The following is an 11,184-nucleotide window of genomic DNA, read 5'->3' as shown; positions in this document are numbered from 1 at the left end:
ATATGCTACAGAAAATTTTGCATCTGTTTATCACGAAACACATATAAACATATTTTGGGGATGCTTGAGTGGCTCAGTCAGTTAAGCTACAGATTCTTGATTTTGGCTCAGGTCAAGCCCTGCATTGAGTTCCACACTGGGCATGGAGCCTGCTTAAGATTCTCTCTCTCTCTTCCTCTGTCCCTCCTCTGCCCACACTCTCACTCTTGCTCTCTCTTTCTCTCTCTCTCTCTCTAGAAAAGAAAGAAAAGAAAAAGAAAGAAAGAAAGAAAGAAAGAAAGAAAGAAAGAAAGAAAGAAAGAACCAACCAACCATATTTGGAACATCATTGTTTTCCCCAGCAAAGAAAAACTCAAAACAACTCAATTTTTTGAGAAGAGAAGAAATGAGTGAACTATAGCTACATGCATCAACATGAATAAGTGTAATACAAAAAGTGAACAAAGCAAGTCTCAGAATATATACATTTCTTTTTTCAAAAATGTCAAAAACATATAAATCTAAGCAAAATTTTATTTGAAAACATATAAGGGAAGCTGTAAAGAAATGTAAGGAGGGATCCCTGGGTGGCGCAGCGGTTTAGCGCCTGCCTTTGGCCCAGGGTGCGATCCTGGAGACCCGGGATCGAATCCCACGTCAGGATCCCGGTGCATGGAGCCTGCTTCTCCCTCTGCCTATGTCTCTGCCTCTCTCTCTCTCTCTTTGTGACTATCATAAATAAATTTAAAAAAAGAAAGAAAAAAAAAGAAATGTAAGGAAATGCTAATCACAAAATTCAAGATTGCAGTTACCCCTGAAAATGGGGGAAGAAGAAGGATATAATCAGAAAGAGGCACACTGAACACTTCATAGGTACTGAAACATCTATGTATATACATTACTACCTTAACTATTATTAATTTTTAAAAATTACTACATCACAAGTAATTTCAACATACCAATATATAAAAGAGCAATTATGAACTTGGCATTTGTCCAACATCTTACGCAATTGTCAAATTGCAACAAATGAAGGAAAGAAGGGGAAGAGAAAATGCTATGTTCTCACAGTTCTTATTATATAGTGTGGGCTCAGCCTTCTCAACTCATCGCTGGCTCCATAAAGTCTTGAGTGTTATTATATATGGAAACGTCTATTGGTTGGACTCTTCTGGACTATAATGGTTAAAGTAATTGGACTCTAGAACAGCATCCTACAGACTTGTCTTAACCAGATATATGTTCTGTAGGAATGCAATATATTACATAGACACATCAAAATACATTTACAGTTTTTTACCATGTATTTAAATTAAAATTTAAGACTATTTAGAATAATATATCAATTAGATTGAAACTATTCTTTAAAAACTCATATCAGAAGTTATTAATTAAGAAAAATTGTGGGGCACCTGGGTTGTGATGCCAGGGTCCTGAGATTGAGACCTATATCAGGCTCCCCACAAAGAGCCTGCTTCTCCCTCTGCCTATGTCTCTGCCTCTCTCTCTGTGTGTCTCTCATAAATAAATAAATAAATAAATAAATAAATAAATAAATAAATAAAATCCTTAAAAAGAAAGAAAACTTGATACATCAAAGTCTGGCTGTAGGATGCAGCTGGGCAGTTCTCACATTATTATAGAATAAAAAGGCATTAGGTTTGTCAGTATCTTTCAAAGTGAAGTTTAGCAGTTACTTATAGAGCTAAGTATTCATCTACCCTACAACATCAGTTCCACATGCACATATTTACTTGAGAGAAATGAAAAAGTATGTCCACAAGAAATATGTGCATATGTCCAACAAAGTCTAGCTCGAACAGCTCTTTACATAATAATCAAAAACTGAAAACAATCAAATGTCAATCAACAGGAGACTAGATAAATGGTGGTATATTTACACAGTGAAATACTATTCAATTCATTTATTTATTTATTTATTTTTGAATTTATTTTTTATTTATTTATTTATTTGGAAAGAGTGTGTGCAGTGGGGACAGAGGGAGAGGGAGAAGCCCACTGTGAAGCCCAACATGGGGCCCTATCTCACAACCCTGAGCTGAAATCAAGAGTTTGATGCTCAGTCAACCGAGCCACCCCAGGAACCCTTCAAATTTTTTAAGTTAGCTACTGATGCACATAAAAATATGAATCTTAAGACTTTATATTTAGAAAAAGCAGCCAGATATAGATTACATGTTATATAATTTCATTTATATGAAGTTGAAAAGAATTAAATTTAATCTATAGTGATTAAAATCAAGCAGTGGCAGCCTAGGGGCATAGGAATTAACTGGAAATGATCACAAGGGAATTTTCTGGAGTGACAGAAATATTTACCACCTCAATTATTGTTGTGGGCACATGGTGTATACATTTATCAGAAGTCAACAAATCATACAATGAAGGTCTGTTTATTTCTCCATATTTAAATTTTACCTCAAAAGGACATTAAGTTTTGAATGTTACATATTAAATGTAAAAGAAATGACTAATTTATTCTGGTAAATGAACGTCATTCAGTCTCTAATCTCAAATGAAAAAATTTCTTTCTGTTGTATTTGGCTCATTACAAAGGTATTTTTCAGGCAGTCTTTTAAGAGAGAAGGCATCTGGGGAAATTATGTATTGATGCACAATGGCTTATTTGAAAAGGCATACAACAGTTTTGTAGAGTCATTAAAATTTATAGTAAATAATAGATTCAAGAGTGTTTCATTGTTGGCATAAATCATTAGAAATGATCTGCTGTCATCAAAGTTCTCAGCTAGTCATTAAACTGAAATGCACAAACTATTCTCTATACATGTTTACTCAGCAGTGCAAGCTAAAAGGAACACAAAATTAGCGTAAGAGAGAAGAAACTCAGAAGGCACAAAACCTTTAGTTTTATGGTGTAGTTGAAAAAACTGTTTTCCAAGTGGAAAATAACTGGTAAAATATAATGAAGAAAATATAGTAGGTAGAATTCATTATATAAATATTCTCTTCAAGAGTTAACAAGCTGCACAGTTAAGAACAAAATCCAAAGGTAAAATACAAGACACTGAGTAGATTCACATGTGACCCTGTGCTACATGAAGGAAGCTACTCTAAAATTGGAATCCAGCCTATTCCAACACCCTTTCCCACCTCCAACCATACACATAAACACATAAACACACACACAAACACCTAGCTTATTAGGCCTTTCCAGATCCAGACAGGAAATTTAATGACTGTCTATTGAAAAATGAAAATGGTATAAAAGGCCCCAACATTCTTAGCAAGAGAAATAAAATTAAGCCCCACAGTACACTTTGAAATTGATATTTCACTACAGCCAAAAAGCACTTTGAATATTATTTGTTAGTGATGGCTTGTGTCTGTTGCTAAGCACTAGGTTAATGTTATTTTTTCAAGATTCATTGCTCTATGCCAGTCTGGACATTGACAATGGGTATGGAAAAGAGAATAGCCCCCACAGGAGACAATGAGGGCCAGTGGATAGATGTTAAGGGCCACCAACGTCAATGCAAGATGAGGAAAACAATTCTCACACTCAGAGAATGAGCTGCCTTAGATTGCCATGTATTCATGAGTCAAACTTAACCCATATGACAATTTGCAGGATTACTGTAGAGGGAAGAAATAGAGCATGTTTTTTGGAGTGACAAGAAGACTTAATTCTATCATCTACTAGCTGTTTAAATTTGGCCAAGAAATGCGATTTACAACTCCAACTGTCATTGTCCTCATCCTTGTAGGATTGTGGTATGGATTAAACGAGATGGTATATGTTGAAGATCTTACCACAATGCATGTCACTTTGTAAGTACCCAGGAGTGTCATGATCAGAGGGAATGAATTCCTTACCTAAAGGAGGAGCAGCAGGTGAGGAGATAAGGCTACACACCTAATACTCAATCCAATTCCAAGAATACACGAGTCTGTGAAATAATGCCTTCTAGATGAAGTACATATTTTTAAGAATGATGAGAAAGTGGGGTTTTTTACAGCTTATTTTTTTAAGATTTTATTTATTCATGGGAGACACAGAGAGAGAGGCTGAGACATAGGCAGAAGAAGAAGCAGGCTTCCTGCAGGAAGCCCAATGCAGGACTAGATCTCAGGACCCCAGGATCATGACCTGAGCCAAAAGCAGATGCTCAACCACTGAGCCACCCAGATGCCCCCTTTTTACAGCTTATTAATAACATTTTATACATCAAAAAATAGAGATAAGGTTATTTTATTTAGAACAAGAATTATGTGAGCACAGTAGTTATTTTATTATAAGAACGAATCTTGTCTTCAATTTACTGAAAACAGAAACTTGCCCAAGGTCATGTTCGACAGAGGTTAAATAGCTAAAGGATGCTAAATGTGCAGTTTTCCTATAGTCAAACCTATGCATCCAGTGACAAAGACCAATACAGCCAGAGGGCTAAGGGGTTTAAAAAAAAAAAAAAAAAAGGACTACAAAGAGGCCAAAGGGAGGAGATTTTCATGAGGAGCCAACTTGGCCTCAAGAACAACTCCGCAGAGCTTGTCTTCAGCTTCAGGCTTGCTCAGCATAACCTCTCCTGGAACATTAGGGCAAATGATTTGCCTGTTGTAGGCTTTGGATTCTCCATGAGAAAACTGAGTGACAAGACCATGCCAGTTGCCTAAGAACACATTTCCTATAACACAGCTAGTGGTGCTAGATTTATCTTCTTTTCCACTGTAAGATATTAAGATATTTTTGGTGGGGGGGGCGGGGGAGCAAACATGTTAGTTTGTCTTAGGAAAACTAGTATTGTCTTGCAATATGGTGGTCTCTAGTTCTGACAGTGAGACAGAATTGGCAAGATCAGATTGCTTTTGTGTTCTTATGTAATTTTCCTCTAGAGCAACCAAAATGTTTATGGGGATCCTCTGCAGATTAATATGCAGACTCTAGGCAAACTCTGTCTTCAAATTAATGTCTGGACTATCCTTTCTACTCCTTTTCCCTTAAAAAATGGCTATGCATGTGTATGGTCTGAATCAAGATCCTTCACTCTTATGTGACAACTCACCCAGAACTACTGTCATTTTAAATATTTTATTTTTCATTGTGGAGTAAAGGACTTTTTTTTTTTTTTTTTTTTTTTTTTTTGGTAAAGGAATATGGATCACTTGGGAAAGATGCTAGTGTGTGTGTTGGGGTGGTTGTATCATAAGTGGGAAAAAAAGGATTTATATTCTTCAACTTTCCTTTAAAAAAAAAATCACACTATCTCTAGACTGATCCTGAAAGATGTTGCCTTGGTCACTGACAAGAAGTTATAGGGCCCAAATCAAAAGGAAAAAAATGTTTAGTTCTTTTTCACTATCCCTCTCCTCCCTCAAGGGACCATATTCCTTTTTACATGAAGAATTAGAAGCTCCTGTTGGCCTCTTCTTCCAGGTAATTTTTAATATTTAGAAGCAAGAGAATCTCACAAAAGTACTTTCTCTTGTCCCTGTTTCTACCCTAAGCATGGAGATGCCATTCCTTATTCCCCTAAGATCCCAGATGCTGGAAACACATTGCCAGTTCTCTGCCCCTTGTTCCAACTCTCTCAGCCTGAGTCTTCCCCAGTACTCTCCAGTCCTACTGTCACATGATAACGAAGTCCTGATCCCCAAGCAAATGGCCCAAAGTTTCACAGACCAAATTTCAGGTGGTTCAATTCTTCAAGGCACCATAAAGCCAGAAACAACAGGAGAGCTGCTAAGAAGAAAAAGGAGGATCCAAAGTTTACTTCATCCTAAAACAAGATCAGCCCCAGCCTTGTCCCCAGTGACTCAGGTAGTTCAGAAGTCTGCTCATGACTTTGAAAGAAGGCATTTGTTCTAATCATGTCTTCTTCTTTTTGTCAATATTAAGAATTTTATTCTGCCAAAGTTAATAGTATCGCCTTTCCTAGAGACTGGATTAATTTTTGAACCATATGCACTAATCAAGCCTGTGAAATTTATGCTTAACCCCATTCCTAAAGCTTTTTATTTAAAATATTAATAAATGATTAACAAGATCAACTCACAGATGGGTATTAACTTGTCAACCCTGTTAAATAATAGATTTATGGTTACTGCATTGAAGCAAAATCATAGAATAAGTCATAAGAATAATAAAAATTAGTAAGAAGAAAAATCCTAAGAATTCATAACTGTTTTCTTAGAAAATAGTACTTTCTTACAAATACTGAACCATTACTAATATGTCAGTCATAGTGCAACTTAAAAAAGAAAATAGTACCTTCAGGTGAATTAAACTGGAAACAGAACTCTCCTTACGTCAAGTGAATATAGACAATTCTCCAAATTACTGTGGTGGTTTTGCAGTGAGAGGCCAGCACATTGGATAGTTCTTTGATATCTCCTAAGAAGATGAAAATGAGTGACAATTAGGAAAGAGATTTCCTATTTAAAACATTGAAATATTTAATTTGAAGAAACATAAAGAAAAAAAATGCAGCCATCTTACCAGTGGGCTGTTTCTATTTAAACAGTACAGGATAACAAGGAATTCAACTTAGCTTAGTTTTTAAATTCTCAGTAGTTGAGCATCTGCCTTTGCTCAGGTAGTGATCCCAGAGTCCTGGGATCAAGTCCTGCATCAGGCTCCCCTCAGGGAGCCTGCTTCTCCCTCTGCCTATGTCTCTGCTTCTCTTTCTGTGTCTCTCATAAATAAAGAAATAAAAATCTTAAAAAAAAAAAAAGAAGAAGAAGAAGAGGAAGAAATTTCCCCCTATACCACTGCTTTATATTTTTGATGAGAACTAGTAAAGTGGCTATGAAGTTCAAACAGCTTTAGAAGGAAAAAAAAAACACATTACAATTTTTTTCTCAAATTAATACTATAAACACTACTGATCTGCTCACCATATAAGAAATTAGTATTTTTTTATAATGGCAGAGAAGACCATTATTGAAGATTATTAAGTCTCAGATAAAGAATTTATAAAAATAATAAATTAAAACAACTTATTAAGCTGACATTATCTTATTCCTTGTTGTAATTTGCTATTTAAGCTGTGTTATTCGTTGCTGCTCCATAGAAGAAAATTTCATATAAAAACAAATTCCAAATTGCCACATTTGTCATATATATATCTGTGTGTTATTCAACACTTGTCATCAGATTGATGAGATAAAACTGGAAGCAATATTCTTAAAATAAGATTCACAGATTTTTTAAGAGTTCATCACTTATATTTTCATAGTAATATTCAATGTGTTTAGGAGTCAGACTTCTGACAATCCAAACTATACATAATATACCGAATTCAATAAAAGAGACTGTCCAAAGACCAAGCACTTCGCTAAAATGTATAGCATTTCCATTCTATTGTACCATCATAATCCCCTACTTATGTAGTCTTAATTCAATATTTCTTTAGATCAGTGATCCTGCATGTGCTCTTATCACCTCTTCCTCATCTCTGAGTATAATATGTTGACTCATCCTTTGTTGGCTGGGTCTTTTTTGTTTTGCTTTGTTTTTTGTTTTTTTGTCTAGTAGTGCTTTTTTAAAGGAATCATGGAGAATATATTCCATACATTCTTTCATCTTTAAAAGTATTTATCTGCTGCCTTTATAAATGAATGAAAACTTGGCCAACTATACTATGTGGGAATCATGCATTCCTTCAGAACTCTGTGGAGGCTGCTCCTGTCTCCTAGCATTGAATGCAGGGAAGAAGTATGAAACCATTCCAAGCATTGACCTCTTACAGGTGCATTACTTCTCCCAGAAGTACTTCTTTTTAATCTTTGATATAATTCATAACTTAGGCAGAATAGGCTCGATCGAGATCACTATATGTTTCCAGGCTATACTGTGTCTTTTCATCATGTCATTTGGTTCTTTTTTTATTTCAGGAGAATCTTCTTGAATTATTGTTCAGAACACTTTTTCTCTTCCATTTGATGGTTTCTCTATTTAGGAGCATAATCTCCCATTAGGAATCTTTTGTCTACGTTAGAGAGCACTTTCTAATTGTTTTAGTTTTTTTTCTTTGTCTTCCCTGCCATTGGAACTCAAGCTTCTCCTTCATGCTAGTGATTGGATTTCAAGCTTTGTCTCTTCTGTCACTCCCTATCTGGGGTTTATTCGTTATCTGTAATGGAATTGTATCAGCACTACAATCGCTCCTTCCTTCTAATTCTATTGCTTCACCACAATACCTTGGGGCTCCTGTTTTATCAAATTCAGGCTCTTATTAGATTTTTCCAGAGCATGAAGCACACTTATACAGCATATTCCTCTCTTCTTTATGTTACACTTAATTTCAGACTCTCTTCAGCTCTTTTACATGTTATGTTCTGGTTTGTTTCCTTTTGACTATCTGTCAATGGCATCATTGCCCTGCCTTTTCTTTTCCTCTGCCTTAGCTTCCAATGATTCAGTGCAGAAATGTCTTTGACACCCATTCCATCACAACTAGAATCTGCTTCCCTCCACCCCACCTTCTGCCTTTCTAATCTACAATTCGAGGCCTAGGAGCTTATAATATTTATTTTTCTGCTGGATGAGCAGGATTATGAGAGAGAATACATTCGAGCTAAATATATTCCTTAATGGGGGACTAGCGCTGAACTCTTGAGAATGTCTTTACAAGAGTGGCTGAAGGATGAGTCATGAAACTTTAATCACTATCCATGCATATATCCACCTTCTAATGGGCGTAGCCTCAATCCCCCACCTGACCCCTCTGTTGATGGTTTCCATATCACACTTCATTATGGAATAACCAGCTTCCCTAACTGTACCGGATTGGATTGGATATCAGGGGATTAGAAACCCACTCATCTTTGACATGTTTTCGGAGAAAGCTGCCAATAGGCATGCATACGGATGATAAGCCAATCTCGTCGTTTCTCTAAAGTATACAAGTAGTTCCTTGAACTCAGATTGTTTTTCTCAGTAATGTCTATCAATTTGTCTCCTTCTCTCTGTAGCCCATGGCATATCAGTGTTAAATGTGGATGCTATGGCATGTTTCCTTGTATCTTTATACTCAACCTCCATTAAAAACAAGGGCTTTAGAATCATAATTTCCTGGGTTCCAATCTCAGCTCTACTGCTTACTCTTTGTGTCACTACAAGCAAGGTAAAGCCTTCCAAAGTCAGTTCTCTTGTCCTACAATCTGGGGTTGATATCCATATAGAGTTATTAGGGAAATTATATGAAATAGCATATAAACGGTACTAACTAGGATATGCCTGGTATATTGGAAGCACTCAATATGTTTATACAGCTATTATTCTTACACATATGCAAAGTATCATGGAGGTACTAAGAAGGAGCATCTTCTACAGATTCTATTGGGGGCATGCTGTAACTAGGGAGGCTTTTTGAAAAGGTAACATTTAGCTACAAGTTACTGGTTGAAGAACAGTGAGCCAAGCAGGAGAAAGGAATGTCAGAGAAGACAGACTCTACTCATTCATTTATTCGCTAATCTTAAGTATTTATTAACCATCCTCTCTATGCCAGGCCCTATTCTAGGGATGGGTTGGGGAGATGGGTACAGCAGTGAGCAAGACAGACAAAACCCACATTCTACTGGTGAAGATAAACAGTAAATAAATAAATGCACACTCTAATGGCAGATGCTGGGAAGCATTAGAAAAATAGAAGTTAAAAAGATAGGATAATGGAAAGAAAGGGCTATTTTAGATAGTGTGGTTAGGAATGACTTCTCTCATAAGGCAACATTTAAACAGAAGCAAAAATGAGGAATCAGTAAAGTTTTGAGGTAAGATATAACATGAGGAGAAAAAAAAAAGTTTAGAATTTCAGGACACCACAATAATTCAGTGTTGCTGGACTGTGAAAGGAATCTAGGGCAGGTATAGGTATCAGCTATGCTAAACTAATTGATCTTTACCCTGTGCTGACCAGGAGCCACTGAATGGTTTTAAGTAAAGGAATGGGACCAATCTACTTGTGCTTTAGGAAGACTACTCTAGAAATGGTGTGCAGCATAGATCTGAGACAAGTCAAACTGGCGATGATGGGAAGGAGCCTCTTTGGAGGCTAGAGAAGAGATAAAGAATTTAAAAGTTATTTAGAGGTAAAACAAGGAGGAGTAGGGATAGATGGATTAGCTCAGCATATCAGGTTCCTAGCTCTGAGAACCAGTATTTGGGTTGAGATCTGGCAATTCCCAAGGAAGAGAACTGGGAGAAGATATAGGTGCTAGGAGCTCATTCTAGGTCTGACCGACAGGAGGAAAACAACACAGGGGTCCAACAGTAATAAGTATACCATAAGTCTGCAAGTCAAGGAAAATTGAATTCCAAACCCTGCCAGAAGACAAATCTAAACTATTAATATGAGGCTTGCTCTCTAGCTCTGTCCAGGACTGGAATAAATCTGAGTTTCTTTCTAAGGACTGTAATTTGATTTTGTTTACATGGAATGAGAAAGGAACAGGTGGAAAGAAACCAGAAAAAACAGAAAATGACAAAGCTTCCTTTGGGACCTTTGAAAGTACATCCCTTAATTGGCATCTAATTTTTATATGCACCATGACTTCATCTTGTCATTTACCTTGGTGATCCAATGATAGGTTTTATATTCTTCCCCAAGATGTTCTCCAACTTTTTCCCTGACAACACACTAGTGGAAAGAAGGTGGGCTCTGGGGCTCAAAGACCTGACTTCCAATCCTGGTTATGCCATTAGTCAGTCACATGACCTAGAAGCCAAGCCACTCCTCCTGTCCACATCCCTGTTTCTTCACTAGGAAAATAAAAGACTCAGAGTGACTTCTGAGGATTAATTAAGGTAATGAAAATGACAGTACCTGGCACAGAGCCTGGCACACAGTAGGTGCTCTATGATTGTTACCTCGATTTAGCTCAAGCGTAGGATGCATGTGGAACAGGGGAGGGGTGAGAGATGAGGAAGGATTGCAAAAAATGTATTATGTCAAACTAAGGCATTAGTGAGGAGTCATCTAAGAATTTTAAGAAGGAAAGAAACAGATTTTCTTGCATAGGCCAAGCTAGAGCAAGGAAATCAGTTAAGAAATATAATAATCCTAGTAAGAAATAATGAATTCAGGCAGTACAGTGGTAACAAGACTGAAAAGAAAGGTCAATTTCTTTAGCTATTTAGGAAGATGATTAATTAGCAGTGGAAGTGAGGGAGAAAGAGTCTAGGAGATTCCCCATTTCTGGCCTGAAGTACTGAATCCAGGGTCC

At 36.7% G+C, this 11,184-nt stretch overlaps 1 long non-coding RNA gene across 18 annotated transcripts in view; it reads right to left on the bottom strand.

The window, feature by feature from the left end:
- Positions 1–11,184, bottom strand: part of LOC140601463 (uncharacterized) — a 660,248-nt gene that overhangs the window by 477,826 nt on the left and 171,238 nt on the right. For all 18 annotated transcript variants that reach the window (XR_012004466.1, XR_012004468.1, XR_012004467.1 and 15 more), the window contains one exon: positions 6,227–6,349. This is a non-coding gene — a long non-coding RNA (uncharacterized lncRNA). The remainder of the gene's footprint in view (positions 1–6,226; positions 6,350–11,184) is intronic.

The sequence above is a fragment of the Canis lupus genome, chromosome 12 (assembly GCF_048164855.1).
Source record: "Canis lupus baileyi chromosome 12, mCanLup2.hap1, whole genome shotgun sequence".
Taxonomy (NCBI): domain Eukaryota; kingdom Metazoa; phylum Chordata; class Mammalia; order Carnivora; family Canidae; genus Canis; species Canis lupus.
Note: the sequence above shows the minus strand (reverse complement) of the source record. Positions and strands in the feature narration are given on the sequence as shown.